This window comes from Apium graveolens, chromosome 3, assembly GCF_009905375.1.
Source record: "Apium graveolens cultivar Ventura chromosome 3, ASM990537v1, whole genome shotgun sequence".
Lineage (NCBI taxonomy): Eukaryota > Viridiplantae > Streptophyta > Magnoliopsida > Apiales > Apiaceae > Apium > Apium graveolens.
In genome coordinates, this window is record NC_133649.1 from 232,453,343 (window position 1) to 232,478,606 (window position 25,264).

At 35.1% G+C, this 25,264-nt stretch overlaps 1 pseudogene; it reads right to left on the reverse strand.

Annotated features, from left to right (window-relative positions):
• Positions 1-224: 224 nt before the first annotated feature.
• LOC141713172 (thaumatin-like protein 1) lies at positions 225-15,866 on the reverse strand (annotated as a pseudogene).
• Positions 15,867-25,264: the final 9,398 nt, after the last annotated feature.

Below are 25,264 nucleotides of genomic sequence, written 5' to 3' on the forward strand. Positions count from 1 at the left end.
GCAAAGTTGAGGAAAATATAGGTGGATATACCAGTATTTCTTTTCTTTTGTAGCTTTTGAACTGTGTAGCAATACAGAAGTTGAAAATTAGTCATGATTCACATGCTGATTGATACGTTACAAATGACAATAATAAGTTGATCTTAAATTAGCCTAGTACTTTTTTAAGTAAGAGAAGGTGTGAGAGTTGAGTTTTAGTAAATTATATTTATACTCTTGTTTGGTGCAAGTGAAATTATTGATGACTTTTGTGAAATTAGATATAGTACCTTGGATGGTTTGGACAAAATGTCATGATATAGTCTGCACTTGTACATGTAAATGTACTAGTCCTATCATCATACGCATAGCTATATGATCTTGGACACGCACTCTTGAATATTTGTTGAGTAAACGGAAGGTTAACAAGCTGTAGGCGAATTGAACTCCCCTTTAGAGAAGTACTCAGGAGTGGAAAATGCCGTGCAGGCACTGTTACATGCACTTCCACCCTCCACCTTTAACTCAGGTAGGACACCTCAAGTTCAAATCTTCAATGCAACCGGTGGATGCACATGGACCAGACCCCTCCGCTAGCCTCAACCATCATTTGTATGTTGTAACCCATCACTAGACTCACATCATAAAAGTCCTGGCTACCTGACCCGAGTGTGAACTCAGCTAGTGTAGCTGGTGGTGTGGCTCCTGCACCATTACACTCAACTTGGCCTGAACCGCTGTCTGCAGTTGTGCATGAGCCCTGACCCGAAGCATCAAAGTTGCAGCCAGTCTTCCCCAGAAGCGGCCTGACCAACCTGTTGGAGCTTGGAAGGACTAGGAAGTCCATAATTTCCGTTTACATTTGCTACACAGTTTAAAAAGTTATATAAAAGAAATTGAAGGCGGGGAATGCAGAGAAACTGTAATTATAAAGAGTGTCACTATCAGGGAGAGTCGCATTACGTTAGTAACTGACATAACTGTAGTTCAATTGATCAACAAGAAACAGAGATTTTATAAATTATCATCATAGCATGAACAGTATGAGTAATATAAAGTATCGCCATAATTAGTTCTACTCAAGTCCCCCTCAGATGATTATAACCAGAACCTAGTTACCTAAAAAAATTCTATGTAACCACAAGAAAAAATATTAATATCTATGAACATAAAGTCTACATAAACTCAATAAACAAAGTACTAAGAGGTTTATTTGCATATATTTCCTGATCAACTTCAAGTTGGCCTTTTCTGTTAGTACGTGACAATTAATTTATATTTAATTTAGAGCTGTTAACTACTCTCATTTACTTTCAAAGTATTAAACATTAATGCAAGAGACCTTATATCATACTGCAATAGAGAAAAAGAATTGTAAGTTGAGTTTTACATACAGTGTTTGGATGTTTCCGTGCATCAGGGCAGAGTATATTGATATGGTCCAGCGCAAGAAATGATCCAAGAGCAGTAAGCAGAAGTACCTTGAGCACCAGCATAGAAGCAGCAAAAAAAAAGACTAAGAATAGTTTAAAGGGTCCTATCCATTGATTTTTAAGACTTTAAGTGCATTACATTTCATATTTCAACAATTAAGAATGAACCCAAATGAAGAAAACCCAAATTATAACATACATATCATCAAAACTGCGGTGAGTATGTTGATGTATTGGCCATTAAAACTATCCATTTCGGTTTTGCAGTACCAAATGGGAATAAATAGATAATAATCCATATCTAGTATTATAACCTAACAAGAATCGATTGCGGAAACTGCAGCGAAGATTGTAAATTCATCTAGGCATTTAGCTAAACACGCAGCCACATGCTATCGATACACGTCTGAAAATATGGAGTAGGGAACACGGAAAATACCTATGCTAAAGAGGCTGTGCATTTACTAATTGTAATCGATGTCTACAACCAACAGTTAGGCTGTGTATTTACTAATCGTAATCGATGCCTAGTTCATAGTTGTTTAAGACACCTGATTACATACTTTACATATATGATGACAACATATCAAACAGGTAGTGGACAAATGAATAGAAAATAAAAACATAATAATATATTTTTTGAAGCAACATTCATAAACCAGTTGATAATCAACATCCAATAACAAAGAACATTAATAAAAACAAAGTATGCAATTACAGTTTACTACTACTGTTAAAAATAAACATTCATGAGATACAAATCTGACGATCTAACTACGCTTTCGGGCATCAAAGAACCAGTGGATGGCACAGAAAGCGTGTCACCTTGGTGACCAAGAAATGCAATAAAGTAAAAGACAGGAAACATGTAATAACCCCAATTTTTGGAATTTTTGAAACCCTGATGAATAGTAATTTTTGTTGATGATGTTAATTAAGGAAAATTATCAGACTACACTATATAGGAGTACTACTATATAGGAGTACTGTTATGGAAATTCTAAGATCGTATTAGTATTCCATAAAGTAGATAAGTGTATGTAAAGATTGTCTGAATCCAAATTCGAACACTTTGATTTTTTCCCGAAAATCCACCAGGTACCGAAATAATTGAGTATAAGGTAACATGATTAAAAGGATTTAAATTCAAGGATTATAAGAGAGGAACATAAAAGGAATATAAAATATTGAGAAAGGTTTAGGGGAACCCAAGTAATAAGATCCCGGGTATGATCTCTCAAACGATAAACGAGAACGAAAGCTAAACGAACCGTAAAACAGATAACGACCATTAGCCAAGTAATTAAGGCACTAATCAGATGGAATTAGTGGGTTGTGACATCATCCAACCATAAGGTTTGGACAAGTGTCCTTGTGATGATGTAATGGAGGTGATGTCATCACTTTATTAAAGTTAAAGGAAGATATTTACCAAGGATTAATCCTAGCCAAGAAAATCATTTCACAAACTTTAGAATTCAAGAATCAAGCAAGCTTTCTTCTTCTCCCCACCTAAACTCTCGGTTGGTTTTCTTCAAAAACCAAATCTTAGCTTCTCTTGCTCTAAAATCACAAGGTAATTACCATAGCTTCCTTACCTACTAGTGAATGCATGGTAGAAGTTTGGAAGCCAAATTCCATTCTTAACCTAGGCAAAAAAATCATCAAAAGTGATGATGAATAGTAACTTTCAAGAACTAATGTTAGTTTTCTTCATTTTTATGAAATGTTAAGGTTATACAAGCAAGGATCAAGGTTCTTTTAGGCATTCAAAGCTCTTGGGTTGTGTTAGGAAGCTTCAAGGAGGTATAAACAACTTTCACCTTTAACTTATAGTTTGAACTTTGAGTTTTGATGAGTTTATGGATGGATTAATGTATATATAGAAATATCCATGTATGTATAGCAAGATCCATGTATGTTAGATAGTTTGGTTGGATTTGTGGTGATTTTGGATATGAATCTTGGTTAATGGTTAATGAATCTTAAGTTATGGTTAGTATATCATGTTTGTGGTTGAAAGAGTTGGAAAACCTTGAGATTATGGACTGACTTTGCCTTGATCTAAGTTTTGTTTGATGTATTGTTGATGGTGGGGTGGTTTGTAGTGAATTGGTAAGGAATTGGAGTGGTATAAATATTGGTAATCCCGTAAACATAGTCGTCGTAATGCCCGATTTACCTTAGACTGCTTTTGTTCTTGACATCAGGACCCGTGAACTCACTGTTAGGTTTTGACCATTGTCCATGATTAGATAGTTCATGTTACGAGCTTCGTTTTGATATATGGTACGCTTGAATCTGATGTACGGTTTAGGAGAAACGACCGTTTTAAGTAACGGCGTTTCGCGAACGAACCATTACCCCTCGCCTTACTTTGAAACCTTGGTTAAGGTCCTTAAATGACTAATTGGAGTATGAAACAATTATGTAAAGTGGATTAGGCAGTTGGTAGGGTACTCGCGAAAGGAATCGCCTTAAAATTCTTAATGGTTAATTTATTAAAAATGGTGGAGCCGAGGGTACTCGAACGACTTACGTGATTCGTTAAGCGTAGAAGAGACCATAAGCAAACGTTAGGGTTCAATTGATTAAAGTCTAGTTTCTTAAGCGACCGGGATTTAATTCCGACTTATGTTGTTGGTCATAGGTTATCGGACCGACTCTAAGCTTAAGTCTATCCGGGAACACTCAGGCAAGTTTTTACCCGCTATACTGTTGTTGTGATGTATATATGTATATGCATTGTCTTGTGATAAATGCATGATTGTTATTAGCAAATCTTGCGATATATTAGAGCATGTTGATATGGTATATATGCATGCTTGTTTTGTAATCTTGATATCTAATTGTTGATTCAATTGCTTATAAACTGCATAATACCTATGCTAGAGATAAGCAGTAGTTGCGTATACCCTTAGTATAGGGAAACCCAAAGGTGGATATTTTCTAAACCGGGAGTCGATGTTCTCTAGTATATTATATATATATATATATATATATATATATATATTTATATATATATATATATATAGTTATAGTTTTCAAAACTATTAATCGAATAAGGTTTATTCGATAACTTTATTTTATTTAATGAATATTATTTTGAATATTCATTGAGGATTTATGACTCCGTTTATTTTAATGAATATTATTTTGAATATTCATTTGAGGACTTATGACTCCGCTTATTTACTAAATAATATTCTTTATTTTATTAAAGAATAATGTTTCGATAATCAAACTTATTTTCGATTATTTAAATAAAGATCGTACTTTCGTATAAGTATATCTTTGGTTATTTATTATTCATTTCAATTATAAGTTTTAAAACTTCTACTTCAATTATTTTAATAAGGATTACCCTTCATGGTAATATTATTTAAATAATAATATTCAGATATTTTCTAATATATCGGGACTGATTTATTTCATTAAATCAGCATTACTCCAAACATTCTTAAAAATGTTTTCGAGTCTTCAAAATGATTTTTAAAAGTTAGGGCGGATCCCAAAACTCATTTTTATATTTAAGATCTTCCTTTCGAAGGGGATTTAAATACTCGCTCAAAACCTGAGAGATCCGGCTCTGTGGTGTATTTTATATTCGCAACAAGGTTGTTGTTTTGATAAAAGAGTTTTTGATTACTTACCCAACACTCGGGAAGTAAAATTCTTGGAACAAGTTAATCCATTAACAGGCATCGCCTGGGAAATATCAGTGAGTTTTCCTTTCCAACTAGATACGACTTCTTGGTGGAGCCGTATCAACAAGTTTCTGCTTGGGGAAAGGGGGGACGAGCTTTACGTTTCAGAGTCATGGATTTCATCTGAACTAGGAGTGGCGTAAGTGGTCGAGTGGCGCCGGCCCAGCCTTATTATATTGGCCCAAATGGCCTGGAAGTTCCGCTAAGACGGTCCATTCCTTAGGATTCCAGGGTTCGGTTGACAAGTAAATCCGACTGTTCTCCTCTACATGTAGAAAATGGTGGGGTTGCACTACTGCGACTGATCATCGTAAGTGGTCTTCCTGGCGCGGCAAACTCCCGTAATGAGTTCATCATCCAGTTGGATATTTCTGCCACACTACCCAGAGCACTTCGATAGAAAGGATACGACTGGGCGATTGTTGAGTGTTGGCAGGGTCAAGTTTTCAAAATGATGTTTCAATCAAATGAAGTATCTCGTAACTTCATTTCATATTGATGATATTTCAAAGATTGATTTTATACAAGTTATGTCTTGTAGCTTCATCTATGTGATAAACTATTTATACCTTGAACGGTGGTAGTTCAAGTAGTATTTGGAAAAGATATAAGTATATTGGAGTATCTTGTAACTTCATCTTTTCAACTTATATCTAGTTAATGATTATCTTATGCATGACAAAGATTTTCAGAAAAACGTTGAGACAAGGCTAGATATATGAGATCACCTTGCAACGATATTTTTATACAGTTATAAATTGGAACCCTATGTATATTATGCATGGAAGAGGATTTCCAAGATTTTGAAAAGTATATATACATATATACTGATTATTGTGCGACTTGGTCGCGTTAAGATATCAAACTTGGTTCATTTCTTCTTGACCAAGACTTTCATGAGTACTATGAGAATGCTCATATATTGTAAATTATTATACATATTATTTCGGTGGGCTTGTTGCTCACCCTTGCTTTCTTCTTTCATCACACAACAACAGATAGACAATATGAACAGGACCAAGCTCCCAATTTGCGAGCGGATAGGAAACGTTCCGCAGTTTCTTGTAGGCGTTGATGCCGCTGTAGCTGAGGTAGGAATTACCAATAGGCTAGGCTTTCAACTTCTGATGTACCAGACTTATGTATATTTATGAATTGTAATAAAGGCAAAGAATATGTAAAATTTATTCAGAAACCCTTTTTAGGTGTAATGGCTTATAATTGTGGAATAAAATGACTTCTGTTATTTTTGGATATTCATCTCTGAGACTATAACTTGTGGTGTGTGTGTGTATATTGTGGGGTCACAGTACGCAGTAGTTGGTTAACTGTTAAGATTAAGTATTGATAAAGGAAATGGAACTCGTGACAACCCGAATCCCCGACCCCGGATCTGGGGGTGTTACAAAACAGTAAAGCAAGGAAAGTTAAAGAAAATAAAATAAGGGTTTCATTTCATAATAAGAATACTGAATTTTGGGGATTGTATACTAAGGGGATGTATTCAATCTAAATTTTAAAGGATTGATAATTATCGATAGATTTTGAAAGATTTTTGTTGATTTCAATTCGACATGGATTTCAAGAAAGTTGATGGAAAATGTTGTAGAGTTTTGATGATTTTAGTTAAATTTTTCACAAATCCATCAAAATCTCATGGAGTTTAGAGAGATTTTAAAAGATAAAAAATGTACTAGCAAATCCATCAAAATCTACAAAATTATCAAATAAAAAAAATCCATAGAATTTTGAATACCATCAGATTTTGATGGATTTATTAAAATCCAAATTGAATACCATCTGATTTTAAAGGAGTTTTTAAAATCTAAATTGAATACCCTCAGATTTTAAAAGACTTTAAACAATCCCGGTTGAATATCATCAGATTTTAAAGGATTTTTTAAAATCCAAATTGAATACCCTTTGATTTCAAGAATCCTATAAAATTCTTTAAAATCTTGATTGAATACACCCCTCTAAGTTTGGGACCATTGGGTACCGTATCACTTGTCCCGTACTAATACTGCCCATACAACCACTAAACAGTAACAATACGAGCAATAATAATTTATAATACAACCAAAATGATAACGTTTCATATTTAATTCACTTTCTCTCTCCTGCCAATCATGACAATCCCCATCTCTTGAAATTATTCTTGTCCTCAAGAATCAACAAAATCTGGATACTTTTTTTTGAATTTGCCCCAATTTTCCCAAGTTGCTCCTCTCTCATCACCTAGAATCCACTGTACCCGAATCATGACAGTAGGCATGTTGCCCTTATTAACTAGTTTCCTGTCCAGTATTTTGCAAGGCTTTGGATCCATTTCTCCTGTTTCATTGACTCTAGGTAAGTCTTTCTGAACTACCTTATGTGATCCTATCTTTTTCTTAGTTGAGACACATGAAAAATATTATGAATTTTGGCTCCAAGGGGCAGCTCCAGCTGATAAGCCACATTTCCTATCTTCTTAGAAATCGCATAGGGTCCATAATACTTGGCACACAACTTGTGATTTTTTCTCAGAGCCACACTCATGTGTCTGTATGGATGTAACTTCAGATACACCTCATCCTTCACATTAAAGACCGTGTCACTTCTCTTTTTGTCAGCAAAGAACTTCATTCTTTCTTGAGCTTTTTTCAAGTTGTCCTTGAGTAATCCTTGCACTTGCACTCTGTCTTTGACAAATTGATTGACCACTGGATCAGTGCACTTGGCTGACTGATAAATAATGAATGGTGGAAGTTGGTTGTACACAACTTGGTAAGGAGTCATCCCAGCAGATGAATGGAATGAGGTGTTGTACCACCATTCGGCCATATCTATCCAATCAGCCCATTCATTCGGTTTTTGTCCTGTCATACACCTTAGATACATCTCAATACACTGCTTGAGTCTCTCAATTTGACCATCTGTTTGTGGATGGTAAGCTGAGCTCATCCTTGATTTAGTTCCCATCACATTGAATAGTTCCTGCCAAAATGAACTCATAAAAATAGTGTCCCTGTCTGTGATGATAGTAAAAGGTACTCCATGTAACTTGATAACTTGATTCAACACTTCTTGAGCCACATTCAGAGCTGAATATGGGTGAGTTAATGTGATCAAGTGACAATACTTGGTCAGTCCATCAATAACTACCAAGATTGTATCCTTGCCCTTAGATCTCGGCAAACCTTCCACAAAATCCATTGAAATCACCTCCCAAGCACTGTCAGGGATAGGGATGGGTTTTAGAAGGCCGGGACTAGGTACATTTTCACTTTTATTCTTTTGGCACACCTCGCACTCTTTAACAAATTTAGTGAGGTCACTCTTGAGATCAGGCTAGTAGAAATACAGTTCTGCCCTTCTTATCGTGGCTGCAATTCCTAAATGCCCCCCTTCCACACTGGCATGTATGTTGGAAAAAATTTTCTCTCTCAAATTATTATCACTGCCAATGTAGTATTTGCCCCTATGTCATTCATACAAGCATCAGTTTCAATGATGAAAGGTTTAGAGAAATCTGGAAGGGCCAAAACTGGTGTGTTTGATAATAATTTTTTGAGTCTGCAGAAGGCTTCTTCAGCATCCTTGTTCCAACCAAAAGCCCCCTTCCATGTTAGAGGTTAGCTAATTACTCCATATCCCTGCACAAAACTCCTATAGTAACCCGTGAGACCAAGAAAACCTCTCAAGGCTTTAATACTGTTGGGCCTGGGCCATTCAACCATGGCTTTGATCTTCTGATAGTCAGCAGCTACTCCTTGCTGGGAGATCACATGTCCCAGATATTCTAGTTGTTTTTTTGAAAATTTACACTTGCTTATCTTCACAAACAGTTTGTGACTCTTTAAGATTTCAAACACCGTCCTCAAGTGGTCCATATGTTCTTCTTCATTTTTGCTGTATACCAATATATCATCAAAAAAGACCAATACAAATTTCCTTAATTGTTTATCAAAAACTCCATTCATTAAGCCCTGGAATGATGCAGGGGCATTAGTGAGACCAAAGGGCATCGCTATAAATCAAAGTGCCCCTAATGATTCTTGAATGCAGTCTTGAAGATGTCTTCCTCCTTTACTCTAATCTGGTGGTGTCCACTTCTCAAGTCTAACTTGGAAAATACCTTGATGCCTTTCAACTCTGCCAATAATTCTTCAATAATTGGTATTGGTTATCTATTTTTAACAGTAATTGCATTAAGGACCCTGTAGTCTACTACTAATCTCCAGGTATTATCCTTCTTTTTCACTAAAAGTACAGGTGATGCAAATGGAGAAGAGCTGTTTCTAATCACTCCACTTTGTAATAGCTCTTTGGTAATTTTCTCAATTTCTTCCTTCTGGAAGTATGGGCACCTGTAAGGTTGTGCATTTACTGATTGGGCTCCAGGTTTAAAGGGTATACTATAATCTTGATTCCTTTCTAGAGGCAGCTCAGTGGGGTTCTTGAAAATCTCTGTGTATGACTCGATCAATTCTTTCACTTTATAAGAATTTACCACTGCATCCTTCTCATCCTCTTCAACTTTGGTTAATTGTATTAGCATATATACTTCTTCATTATTGTGACCAAATCCTTGCTTGACTTCAGATACTACAGAAATTCTTGGACTGGTAGTCTCTTGACTCAAAGTTACTCTCTCATTTTTCCTGTTAATGTTTATTTTCTGATTACAAAAATCAAAGGTAACAAGGTTTAACTGTTTTCATCCATTTTACACCTAAAATAACGTCATAACCTCCCAAGGGTATAACATTCAAATTAGTGTTAAAGTTCCTCCCATCCATAGTCCATTTAGCATATTCTACCATTCTGGAGCAGGGTATTTTATCTCCATTAGCTACAGTGACATTGAATTTATCACAGCTCCTAGTTGGTAGTTTGAGTTGCTTGACCAAACCTTGAGAGATGAAGCTGTGAGTGGCTCCACTATCAATCAGTATACTGATTCTTCTTTTCATCATTAATCCAGCTATTTTCAAGGTATGGTCCCCTCTTGAACCCATTATGGCATGAATTGATATAGTAACATCTTCAATTTTTTTCTCATCAGGTTCTTCTTCTAACAGTGCATCCAGTTCTTCGTCAATGCAGTTCTCACCATTTTCTTCTTCTAGAATCACATACAACTTCTTTTTGCACTCATGCCCTGGTGCATATTTCTCATCAAAATGAAAACATAATCCTTTCTTTTTCTTCTCAGTTAATTCAACAATTGACAATTTCTTAAATTCTCCTCCAGTGGTTGGCTTATCTCCTTGCTTACCAGAATTATTGTAGTTCTTATAAGGTGAAAAGTCAGGCTTAGCTGAACTGCTGCCAGAACTTCTCAATCCTCCTTTATACCTTTTATCTAGTACCTCCAATAAAAACTCTTATCCTCTGGCCATGTTTCTAGCTTCTTGGAGAGTAGAAGGCTTGTGTGTGTACAATGCCTGGGATAGCTCTTCTTTTAATCCACTTATGAAGGTATCTACATAATATGACTCCCTCTGATGTCCTTCTTGAGCCATTACATAACTCCTTAACTCGTCAAACTGAGTGATATACTCCTCTACCTTCCCTTTCGGCACAAGCTTATTGAATTGTCCAACCAAATTTTCATATCCAACTTTTGAGAACCTGTCGCAGATTAATATAGAGAACTCATTCCAGCATAAAGAAGGCTTTTTATCTTCAATGGACCTGTACCACACATCTGCCTCACCTTCTAAGTAAATTGTAGCACATATGACTTTAGCCCTATCATCCAACCGAGGGTATAACTGAAAATACTTCTCATATTTACAGATCCATGATCTGGGGTCTTTACCCTCAAACTTAGGGAATCTACTTTTGGGGTTTTATAGCCAGTGTTGTAATGAAGCTTCCTGGTGTTAAGAGTTTTCTTGATGATTCCAGCTAGGGTAGTTCGGGTGGTAGGTGGAGTTATGATGAATATTGAACTGAGGAGGGGTTGTGATGGACATCAGGGGAGGCGTGTTAGTTGTGTTCAAAAGAGGTTGAGTTTTTATAGGATTATAGGGCGGCAATTTATAGAATCCATGTTGTGTGGACACAATATGGTTCATATTGCTAAAATTTGTTGGTTGTGGGTTGGTATAAGAGGAAATAAAGGGTGGCTGGTGTGGTGGTTGTCTGATGGCTTGTAGAGATATAAAAGAAATAGGGTTTGGCACCACTGTAATGGTAGGTAGACTAACCATGCTCATTTGAATATTACTATTTACATGATTACTCATATGAATATTACTACCAACAGGGGTAAACATAACAGAAGCAGTAGGATCATGTATAGTATCAACGTTCAAGGTACCAAATCTTGTAGGAGTAGAAGGATGGAGGATTTGTATTGTACCTGGAATAGATCTGGAACCATGTACAGATGAGCCCCCTTCTTGCAGATCTGATTGCTTCATCTTGCCTAGTTCATCCTTTTTGAGAAAGTCCAACAAGGCCTTAAAATCTTGATGCAAACCCTTATTGTCCTCAACTATCTGAGTGATAGAAGCGTCCATGGTTGCCATCTTTAGCTTAGTATCTTCTAAGGATAACTTCAGATCCTCAAGGTTATCCTCCACATCAGTCAACACCGTGTCTTGGTGCCGTACAATCTTATCTTCCATTGAACCACCGCCAAGGCCTAGCCTAGCTCTAATACCAATTTGTCACCTTGGTGACCAAGAAATGCAATAAAGTAAAAGACATGAAACAGTAAAGCAAGGAAATTTAAAGAAAACAAGATAAGGGTTTCATTTCATAATGAAAATATTGAACTTTGGGGATTATATAGTAAGTTTGGGACCACTGGGTACCGTATCACTTGTCCCGTAATCATACAGCCCATACAGCCACTGAATAGTAACAATACGACCAATAATAATTTATAATACAACCAAAACGATAATGTTTCGTATTTAATTCACTCCCGCCAATCATGACATAGCGCCATATGCATACTACAAGAAATTCGAGAGGTATATCAAACCCAAATGAAGAAAACCTGAAATTATAGAGATATTAGATGAAGTTTAATAAATTATATGTAAGTAATTTAACCTTAATCGAAGTTTAGAAGAACCATATTCCTAATTAAAGAACAGAAGTCTGAACCCCAATTCAATTGAGCCCTAATTAGAATTGTAAATTCCCAAATTTATACTCGAGATTGGAAGCGGTGGAGAAACAGAGTGACAATTGTGGTGAGAGGGATTAACCAGAGAGAGTTATTGAGAGAGAAAGTCGAGACAAAGAGGGATATTCACAATGAAAAAGAGTCAAGGGTACGTATAATGAGTAGGGTGCATGTCACAGCCGCACCGGCAATGCCAGCGTCAATTAGCCAGGCATGCCTTTTCATGATTGGAACACTTTTTTTTAATAAATTTTACAATGCAGGCAGTATTTTTGTAGCATTCCTATTAAAAATTGAATCCAACCGAACTATAAATATCCAACTACAACTACATAAATTAAGAAATCTAACATAAAAAACAATCATCATCTTTGCTGACTAATTTATGACTAAGATCATATTATGAAGTTGGGAGTGACCTACACATTCACAATGACTTATACTTTTAAGCGATCTTTCACACTTTAGGTGTTTGCAAGGCTAATTGTGTAGCGCTTGAGGCTTGAAGCCCTACTTATACAAGCATAATTTTGAAAAACTTAAAGGATAAAAGTTGTAGGGATTTCAATTATCTATCCAGGGACTCTAAAATCAAGTGTATATCTACGGTTGTCATGCATCCTCTCTTTTTCTTTATTTGCAAAATACATGTATGTGTTGAAGAATACATGTATCTATATCAACATAATATATAAAAGCAAATACAATAGAGATTTATGAGAAGTAGTTGCAAAAGATACCTGGAAAAAAAATATTTAAAACAGTAAAATTCACAGTAGACATGTCAAATGTGGAATCGGGTTTAAACATTTTTACGATAGCAACTGATCAGGAGAATGAAAGCTGCGTCTAAGAAAAAAGTATTTATGTCAACAATAACCTTTCCACAAGATAAAAAAGGGTAACATAAGTAGTTCGTAAATGAAATTAAAAGTACCAAATTCTCTTACTTCGGGACAATAAAAAAGTATAGGAAAGAAACAACATTAATGACTGTACCTCTTTCCCATGCTCATATGCTTGATCTAAAAGGTATGAATACTCCAATTCCTCAAAGCATTTTTGGGGAGAAGATATTGGCTCATTAAAATACACTGGCAAACAGACACGAGTTAGATCGTTTCCCATCATATCCTTGATCATAGACCAGAGACTAACCCCTTTCTCTTTTTCAACAGGATCTGGTATCTTGTTATGCCTCTCGATGTGAGGAAATCCAGAGTTTCTAGTATCAGTTTTGACATTCATGTTTTTTGCACCACTGATTTTACTTACTTGTTTATCGCAGTTCACTATTTGATCAGTACACCCAGAACTAGTGGTTGATTCTAGAAAATTATCCCGAGTGTCAAAACATTATGTTTCCTCGTCATTTGAATCTTCATCAAGTTCTTGATTGTCGACATCATCAAATGATTCAGTGGTGTTCTATTCTGCAAGCCGAAATCATATTCTTATGACATAAAAGTAACAACTTATACAGATTATCTTCATTTATGTGTGGGTCTGTGTGCCTGTATTAAGAGAGGGGGTTAGATATATATTACATACCACTATACTTCCCACGCACTATAGCATATTCATGCTTTGAAAAGTGATATTAACCATCCTGAAAACCAGAAGTTTTAGCGTCAAAATTGGCCGCCTGGACATGCAAAAGACAGATGCTTAGCAATGTTAAAAAGATGTTCTTCCATCTTGGAGCATTCAAAATAATTCAAGAAAGTCATTTAATAGTATATGCAAAGTAAATACAAATACTGAAAATTCATCTGCAGTATATGCACTTCAAAACAGAACAAGGTGAATTTAGCGAATATTTGCAGCATATTAGTAAATATATCTACTAAATTTTCCAGAGAGACCTGAGTAATAATAAATATCCAATCTTGTTTGTAGCTTTATTTATGACAACTAAACTATTTACGATTACATGCCAACTAAAATCCATAATCACTTCTTGTAGTTAACCTAAATATTATCAAAAGTCATGATTATATTCTAGCTTCAATCGCTTTTTTGTTGAATGAGTTTCAATTCCTTTTTATATGACTATAACATATAAATCTTTACCTGTAAAAGTGGCTGTAACATGGAAGGATAAAAAATCTTAGTGGAACTTAGAAGCCCCCAAATCCTGATTACATTGTGCTCTGTTCCATCAAGCTTTTATGTTCACTATCACATAGGACAGTAGGCCCAACTACATTATTATTGAAGAACAATCATTATATGTTAGTCCTGTTGGCTCCGCTTATTTCAGTAGGCTCATTATACCGCATATGTAAAAACTTATACTAAGTTAAACTGTTAAAGTGAAAGTAGCAAGTAGTCGACGCTATGGGGTGGTGATTTCGGTTAGTTGCGGGGTGCAATATTGTAGAATCAGAATTGCTTGCCAGTAAATGTCTGACCAAAACCAACACACGAATTACCACTGAGATACATTTTCGAAATCTTAGTCCAAATTATTTTTCAAGATAAATGTCGAGCAGAGAGGACCCTGCCATAAGAACAAATTCGGCAATTAATTATGGATTATTCATTGTAGATTATCATCAAAACAAAGAGTCCAGGAGACACAAATATCAACAAATACAACTATTAAATATTCCAAAAGGTCCTTACCATGAACTGAAGAACCTTTGGTCATAATCACCAACGATGTTTTGGTTATTGTAACAAACAATACAACAGAAGTAAAACAATATATTTTTACAAAGGTTTGAATCAAACAACATACAGTATTTAACACACCACAATAAAGTTTTGTGATACTTGATTGAGCTAAATAACAGCTTCAAGCTTATGGAAATCGATCAAATCCTAATCCAACCCAGAAAACAAATTATATCATAAGCTCCCAATTATAAACATATTTCACATATTCCTAAACAACGAACAGTTTACTGTACTACAAGTTACTTACACTAACATATAGATTTACAAGAGCATCATTCATATATTAAGCATATATATATATAAGTCAAAAGATGTGATTCACCAACCTCTATGGACGAACATCCACATAACATGCTTCCTCCAACTCCTCTCAGACCTTTTTCCACTACCGAAACTTCTCTTATCAAAACTCGGTCCATCACTTAACCCCGGCCCTTCTTTCTCCTTCAATTTCAAAGACTCCAATGTTTCATCAACATCCTTCCAATCCTGACCCTTTTCCTTCAAAACCTCCTCCCTAGGCCGCGCATTGCCAAATGGATTCGACCCCTTAGGCTTAACAGCACCCACAACACCCCCATTGCACCTCCTCAATAATCGGCACCTTTCTCATCCCTCTTCTTCCCCCAAATTAAGCTTAGGCTCATAACATCCTCCCTCTTCTTCCCCCAACTCTCGTCCCTCTCGAACTCTCCCCCCTCCTTTCCCTCAAACTATCGAAAGCCCCAAACTTTCTCCACTTCTCCGCTCGATGGGTATTAGCCATTGTTTGATTTTATGAAGGATTAAAAGAAATGATTATTTTCAAAAAAAAATTATTAGCGGAAAATTTGGAAGATTCATAGAAAAAGGGGAAGAACCGATGAGCATAGGAAAAATAATATAAAGGAAAGTTGCATACTGCTATAGGTTTTGGGGTTTATATGAACCAACGATTAGGATTTATCCAAATTGTGTTTTTTTAAATTCCTCTGACAAGGTAAACATATGAAGTTTTCTTAAGTGTGTCGTTGCACTTGTTTTAGCGAAACAAACAAAATTCTCATTTCATTTCACAAACTTTGCAGAAAGAGCAACTCGATTTTGGAGAGATGGACTGATTTACGGGCATTGGTGCTTTTGGTGAATAAATTGCTCAGAAAGCCTCAGCAGCAGCAGCTGAAGTCCCTCAACTTCCATAACTTCCATCATATCAGTTGGCTAATTGACGGACAATTTGAAACCACTGAGACCCTTTTCTCCAGTCGGAAAGTTTTATAATCGGGTACATATCTTGGCTATAGCGACCACGTCCAACAGGGTGGTTTAAGTCATAGGCCGCCACAAAGTTCTGGGAGGAGTTCATGAGATACGAATATAGAGTGGAGAAATTGTAGAGAGGAATGCATGATTCAGAGAGTAGAACAAAACGCTGATTTGAAAAATCAAGAAGTGCATTGGCTAGCAAACGTCGCTCTGCTTCAATCATGTTAGCGTTTCCCATTCTACTATCTGCATTTGAGAGTGAATGAACAACCATGTTATTGAAAATCATTATATTACTTGACGGGGCTATAATGCATAAAATTGCCTCCTTAGTTAGTTAGCATAACCTTAGTGTTAAGATAAAAATTTACAACTAACAAACAAAGCACGATGAGATCCCTTGTGATATCTTGCCGCCCTAAGTTTTGGGTTTCACTCACCTCTCCCAAAATTTATCAAAAGACACTAATTTAAGGCATATTTCTCAGTGTATTATAGTCTCTTTGAGACTCTACCAATATTAAAAAGAAAGATCTAACTAAAGGTTTATGTTATGTTTATCAAAAGTTTTGGACAACTCTCATCCAAAGACGACGAAAATTACTTGCAAGCCATGTACATGATAACATTTCAGTTGAGAACATTACACTTCACATAACCTCACTCAATAAACATATATTATAATAAGATGCGTAGTATTCATTTACAAAGCAACTTCTGCCACAAAAAATGAAGACACGTCTCCATTGCTTTTAAATTTCAATACTAAAATGTGAACAAGCTATATACATCAAACATGTGACCAAGTAATTGTGTTCTGTGCGTAAGTTTAAGACTTATAGTCTTCCATTCACCTTTAAAAGTCCAGCATAACTCAAGACAGAGTAATCTTCCTGATAAACTACATCAAACTAATGTCATCTATATTTTATTGATTCTTGGCAGCATATGATGCTACAAAAAAATCTAAAATCAAGTTACTTAACCTCACTGCCAAGACCAGAAAGGAATTAGAATTAGTCTAACAACTCGGGGCGAGTTACACATCCAACAACGCATCCTCTCCGTCTAGAAAAATACCTGCATACGGGTTTGATTCTTCGGCTGCAGTGGCAACAACAGTGATGAATTCAAAGTCATCAGCATTTGCCAATCGCAGCCATAACTTTGGATTCACTAACCATGCTCAATTTTCTCTGATGCCCTCTGGTCTGCATATATATACAGGGGTTGTGTGTAAATAATATGATTTTACCAATTTAGCCCTCTGCTTAATTTTAAAAATTAGAATATATAACATCCGTTAAATGGAGTTGACGGAATGCAATCGTGTGTTAAAAAAATTAAAGAAGAGACATGCGGGTGTCTATTATTAAAACTCAACCCGTTTTGTGCAAAAAAATTATAACTGAGGCCATTTTCGTGCAATTAAGTCTTTTAAATTGATTAGATAGTCCTGATTAAAACTGAAGCTGTTAATCCGCGTGATGAATTGACAATCCAATATTCTTCTGCCACGTAGCGATCAAGTGGCTGATTTTCTATTTTCTATTTACTGAATTAAAAACTAATTAAAAATCAATATTAAAGAGCTATAAAATTTTAAAAATTCTAAAAAAATTACTAGACACTCAAACAATTGTCTAGATAATTATAAATATTTCCCCATTTTTCAATATTTATAAGAAAATAATATAAAATTAAAATATTTAGAGAATAAATTATATATTAATTATAAATAATGAGAGATAAATCATGGACTAATTACGAAATAGAGATATGGCTTAACAATTTTATGGGGGGGGGGGAATATGGCGCCTATATTTACATTTGGGGGAAATATGCCGCCTATATATTTAGACAAAATTTTCTTTTTTTGAATATATTTATTACATCATTTTTTGTTACGATACGACACAAATCGGGCATTATATTTTTTGATTAGTTTTTCCAAACACTAGAAAGGATACTTAATATCATCCGTACGGTTGAATCGTTGAAAAAGTCATTAAAAAAATCAAACATCGAAACTATGACGAAATACAATACAATTAACACTATACTACACAACGTTTTATGTTAAATAAGACACAACCCGTGCGTTTTATTTTTTAATTATTTTTTCCAAGCACTAAAAAGGGTATTTAATATCATCCATACAATTGGATCGTCAAAATAGTCATTTAAAAAAATTGAACAGTAAAACTATAACGAAACACAATACATGCAATCAACAATGTCCAGCACAACGTTTTATGTTAAGATACAACACAACTCGGGAACTATATTTTTTGATTATTTTTTCCCAGCACTAAAAAGGGGTATTGAATATCATCCATATGGTTGGATCCTCAAAAAAGTCATTTAACAAAATCGAACAGTGAAACTATGACGTAACACAATACAACTAACACTATACTTCACAACGTTTTCTGTTAAGATACAACACAACACGGGCATTATATTTTTTGAGTATTTTTTTCCATCACTAAAATGGGTATTTAATGTCATCCGTATGGTTGGATTGTCTAAAAAGTCATTAAAAAAAATAGAACAGTGAAGCTATGATGTAACACAATACAAGTAACATATACTTCATAAGTACGCTTTCTGTCAAGATACAACACAATCCGGACATTATATTTTTTGATTATTTTACCCCAACACTAAAATGGGTATTTAATATAATCCATACGGTTGGATCGTCGAAAAAGTCATTTAAAAAAATAGAACAGTGAAACTATGACGTAACACAATACAACTAACAATGTACTTCATAAGTACATTTTCTGTTAAGTACAACACAACCCGGATATTATTATTTTTTAATTATTTTTAAAAGGGTATTTAATATCATCCTTACGGTTGGATCATTACAAAATTAATTTAAAAATCGAAACCCTAAACCGTAAACCCTAAACCTAAACCCTAAACTTAATACTTATTTATTAATTAATTAATTATTAATAAAATATTAATTAATTAAAAAATAATTACTAAATAAATAAATATTATTTATTTGATTATTATTAAATATTTATTTACTTAAAATGGGGCCCACTTTGACTGCTACGTAACTATGTGGGGCCCACTTTGACTGCCACGTCATCATGCAGGGCCCACTTTGACTGTCACGTCATAAGGTGGGTATAACGACTCGTATATTTTCTTTTACTTTTAATATTTTAAAAGTATAATAATTGAATAAATAATTAAAATAAACGTGGGTTTTGATTTTTTGAAGCAGCGTGTTGATTTTTTTTATTATTCATCTGTGATTTATTGGTATATTGGTTGGAATTTTTGTGATTTACTATTGAGTTAAATAATTCTGTTTCGCTTGTAAAAGTGATTTTATTACAATTTTAATTTCATAAATATTTGGATTGTCTCTAAAATTAGTTTTACAATTTTATAATTTTAATAATTATTTTTGGGATTTTATAAAAATTGTGAAATCAATATTTCACTAATTATTTATCTTTAAATGATTTTCTGATTATGTTTATTTGTAAAATCCATATTTAATTCCATAATTGTTCAAAAATCATGAAACTCATATTTTATTAAGTTCATAATATTCTGAGAATTTTAAAATTATTTTGGAAAATTTTCGGGATTAATTCCACCCGCGCGTTGTTTCGTTTAATTGTTAAAAGCGAGTATAAAGTTCACTTCAAAAATTGTTTTAAAATTTTGAAATTTATGTTTTTATTATGTTCAGAATATTTATAAAATTTTAAAGCTATTCGGTAAGTTTTTGAGTTTGTTTTCTCGAGAACACGTTTCGTAAATAATAAGTTCGGGATATAACTAAACCTATAGAATACAGAATTGCGGGAATAAGGAAGCGACACGTATCACAATTAAGGATACGTGTCAGCAGCTTGTAATTTGGGGGATAAAAAGATCAACTCTCTTTTGTTTCTCTCGGCCTCGACTGTAACCTCTTCATCTCTCTCTCGGAATCTCTTGTTTCTCTCTCGAATCTCTCTCTTTTTCTTCCTGTTATGGATTAAAAACTAAGGTATATAATTGTTGTATTTATTACTAAGTAATGTGAGCTTCGTGGCTCGATTTGACTGCTCTTGTGCTTCGTGACTCAATTTGCCTTAACAAGATGCCTACGTACCTTGCTGATTGCCAAGGATCAAGTCAAAATAGTCATTTAAAAAAATTGAACAGTAAAACTATAACGAAACACAATACATGCAATCAACAATGTCCAGCACAACGTTTTATGTTAAGATACAACACAACTCGGGAACTATATTTTTCGATTATTTTTTCCCAGCACTAAAAAGGGGTATTGAATATCATCCATATGGTTGGATCCTCAAAAAAGTCATTTAACAAAATCGAACAGTGAAACTATGACGTAACACAATACAACTAACACTATACTTCACAACGTTTTCTGTTAAGATACAACACAACACGGGCATTATATTTTTTGAGTATTTTTTTCCATCACTAAAATGGGTATTTAATGTCATCCGTATGGTTGGATTGTCTAAAAAGTCATTAAAAAAAATAGAACAGTGAAGCTATGATGTAACACAATACAAGTAACATATACTTCATAAGTACGCTTTCTGTTAAGATACAACACAACCCGGACATTATATTTTTTGATTATTTTACCCCAACACTAAAAAGGGTATTTAATATAATCCATACGGTTGGATCGTCGAAAAAGTCATTTAAAAAAATAGAACAGTGAAACTATGACGTAACACAATACAACTAACAATGTACTTCATAAGTACATTTTCTGTTAAGTACAACACAACCCGGATATTATATTTTTTAATTATTTTTAAAAGGGTATTTAATATCATCCTTACGGTTGGATCATTACAAAATTAATTTAAAAATCGAAACCCTAAACCTTAAACCCTAAACCTAAACCCTAAACTTAATACTTATTTATTAATTAATTAATTATTAATAAAATATTAATTAATTAAAAAATAATTACTAAATAAATAAATAAATATTATTTATTTGATTATTATTAAATATTTATTTACTTAAAGTGGGGCCCACTTTGACTGCTACGTAACTATGTGGGGCCCACTTTGACTACCACGTCATCATGCAGGGCCCACTTTGACTGTCACGTCATAAGGTGGGTATAACGACTCGTATATTTTCTTTTACTTTTAATATTTTAAAAGTGTAATAATTGAATAAATAATTAAAATAAATGTGGGTTTTGATTTTTTGAAGCAGCGTGTTGATTTTTTTTATTATTCATCTGTGATTTATTGGTATATTGGTTGGAATTTTTGTGATTTACTATTGAGTTAAATAATTCTGTTTCGCTTGTAAAAGTGATTTTATTACAATTTAATTTCATAAATATTTGGATTGTCTCTAAAATTAGTTTTACAATTTTATAATTTTAATAATTATTTTTGGGATTTTATAAAAATTATGAAATCAATATTTCACTAATTATTTATCTTTAAATGATTTTCTGATTATGTTTATTTGTAAAATCCATATTTAATTCCATAATTGTTCAAAAATCATGAAACTCATATTTTATTAAGTTCATAATATTATGAGAATTTTAAAATTATTTTGGAAATTTTCGAGATTAATTCCACCCGCGCGTTGTTTCGTTTAATTGTTAAAAGCGAGTATAAAGTTTACTTCAAAAATTGTTTTAAAATTTTGAAATTTATGTTTTTATTATGTTCAGAATATTTATAAAACTTTAAAGCTATTCGGTAAGTTTTTGAGTTTGTTTTCTCGAGAACACGTTTCGTAAATAATAAGTTCGGGATATAACTAAACCTATAGAATACAGAATTGCGGGAATAAGGAAGCGACACGTATCACAATTAAGGATACGTGTCAGCAGCTTGTAATTTGGGGGATAAAAAGATCAACTCTCTTTTGTTTCTCTCGGCCTCGACTGTAACCTCTTCATCTCTCTCTCGGAATCTCTTGTTTCTCTCTCGAATCTCTCTCTTTTTCTTCCTGTTATAGATTAAAAACTAAGGTATATAATTGTTGTATTTATTACTAAGGAATGTGAGCTTCGTGGCTCGATTTGACTGCTCTTGTGCTTCGTGACTCAATTTGCCTTAACAAGATGCATACGTACCTTGCTGATTGCCAAGGATCAAGTCAAAAAATGTAGTTCTGATTAGTGGGGTCAGGCCCCTTGTATAGATGTTGGGAGTCCTTGAATTGGACTTGGTGTAGGAGACTTGGTGGTCAAGTCTCAGAATTAGAATGGACTTTGGAGTTCTAAGTGGTAGGAAACTGATTCATTATCCTTCTAGGTCCCTTGGAGGCTAATCCACTAGGATTTATAACCTTATCGAGACTCTTCTTAATACCTGATTTTTCCCTTATTAATTAATTATGAAATTAATTAATATTCAGGGTTTTGGGCCTTCTTTGTTCCATCAGGCCTCATCTGGTCCATCAGGGCCTGATCAATGTGTTAACCTTTTTGGTCTGAATGTCGTACATCTTCTTATTGGGCCTTGTAGCCCAAATCATGTATAATTAATGTAATATTTAATTACGTAATCAGGATTTATTTATTCCCTATCATTTCCCCCCCCAACTTTTGGGAAACCGTATAAGATTTCTCAAAAGTTAAGTTCACTCATTCCCTTACAGGGTATCATTTTGTGTAAAGTGTGAAGCGACCTACACATTTACAACGATTTTCCTTGTACACGGCTTCAGAGTTATTTAAAAACTTCCCTATCATTTTCTTACCTTTTTCCCTCTTTTTAGGAATTTTCTGGTATTTTTTAGGAATTTTCCCTTTATTTCCGAGATTTTCCAATTTTTCTGCAATTTTTCAAAAACATTTTTCAACTTTCTGTCCTTTTTCGACCAGGATCCTAGTCGAATCTAGTCAAATTTTGGGCCAGCCTTTTAATCCTGGTCGAAGGATTTTGACTAGGTTCCACGACCTGGATTTCGACCAGGATCCTAGTCGAACCTTCGACCTGGATTTTGGTCGAGATTTCGTCCTTATTTGATTCCTGTTCGCAAGGTTTCGACTAGGAATCACGACCAGGGTTTCGACCTGGATCACAGTCGAACCTATGACCTGGATCTTGGTCCTCCATCTCAAAAAATTTCATGCTTGATTCATGACCATAATTTTGACCTCAATCATGGTCTTATTGATAAGTGCTTTTCTAGCTTCTATTCGAAAGAATTCGAACGGGATCCATGACTTCAACTTCGACCTCCATCCTGGTCTTTTTAACCCGTATTTTTCGGGTGCCTATTCGAAAGAATTCGAATAGGATTTATGACCTCAAATTCGACCTCAATCATGGTCTTTGTTGGGCTTTTCCTAATGATTGGGCCTTGTTTGGGCCTTTACTTTTCCAAATTCTTTTTGGATTTGGGCCTCGTTTGGGCCTTCACTTTTCCAAATCCTTTTGGGATTTGGGCCTCATTTGGGCCTTCACTTTTCCAAATCCTTTTGGGATTTGGGCCTTAAGATTTATTGAAGATATACTTGAAGGTTCCAGAACTTAATAACTTTAAAGATATTCTGGAACATTCCAGAATTTGGGCTTTTTCTTTGGGCTTTCAGCTTAATTGACTTTTCTGCCTTTTCATCTTCCCTTTTTCGCCTATATAAAGGAGTAAGTAGGGTCACTCATTTCTCACTTCCTCATTTCTGAATTCTCTTCCTCTTTTCTTCTCCTAAAGATCTCAGAGAAATAATTGTAGTTCAGAGTTTTTGAGCCCCAAAACCTTCACTTAGCAAGCCACCCCCTTTTTGCAGCGTTACTTCAAGGTAAAATACCTTTCTCTCTTCTTTTCTTTTGCTCATTTTTGCATAGCTTGTGTTTTAAAATTGTTTTCATTTGCGCCCTTTTTTCAGATGGCTGATAAGAGAATGACTCGTTTGGAGAAGATGAACGTGGCCAAAAAGTCTAATGAGTTCCCCATTCGATCAAGATACACTTTCTTGATTGATATTATCAACACCCGAGGGGATGAGTACCCGTCTGACGCGCACGACCACATCAGTGTCTTCCGGGATCTAAAGGAGCTGGACAAGTTGAGCACTTGTTTCAAAATCAAGGAACCCTTCAAGCTGGTTCTTACGGGTCCGGCCGACAGGGCCTGCCAATGGAAGAAAGATGCTCTATGCGTCTATAGGGACACTATAAGGGCAGGTATCAGACTCCCCTTTCACCCATTTATCCCTATTCTGCTAGACTGATGTGGGCATCAGCCCTTGCCAACTCCCTCCAAACTCTTGGAGGTTGATTCTTTGCTACTTGTCGCAATGCGCCAAGCACAACGTCCCTACCTCGGTTGCTGTGTTCAAAAAGATCTTTCAGTTTAAGAACAGCCCCGATAAGAATCCGGGGTGGGTTTCTTTGAACCAACGCCCCACTATTCCCTACATAGTGAATGGGATGTCCATCCTCGACAATAATTTGGGGTGGAAGAAGGATTTTCTGTACGTCCTTTGGGAGGGCGGCGATTGGGGCACCCTCTTTCGTTCGTCTTTTGGGCTAGCTGTGGACGGGAGCCCGAATGATATAGTTTTATCTGAGGAGGAGACCAGAGCCTTCAACCTCCTTACTCAAGATAATGGGACTTCCCACTCTTGGGATCTTATCAGGGAGACCGTTCTTATAGAACGTGGCCTTTCTCCCGTTCCTAAAAAAAGTATGTTTTATTCGTTCTCTAGTTGTCTTCATTCCTCCTACTTTTTACTTTGCTAATTTCTCAGTTCACTTATCTTATTCGTTGCAGTTACTGAGAAGATTGAAGAGGCTACAAATCCTAAAGACCTGGAAACGATCAGGATGAAACGCGCCGGGAAGGTCTTCAAAGACCTGTGCCTCGGGGATCGCTTTCCGGAGTTCCTACTCCAGGCGAAGAAAGCAGACGAGGAAGGCCCCAGCCAACCTTTACGTACAAAACAAAAACCAGGGGCTTTCTTCCAACCCGCTTGGGGAATCCGTGGAAAGGAATTCGATTGTTGGCAACACAGTGCTTGCCAATGAATGGTCTATGAATTCCATTTCTCCTGTGGATTATCATGATCTTGTCCTTCAACAGGACTTGGAGGC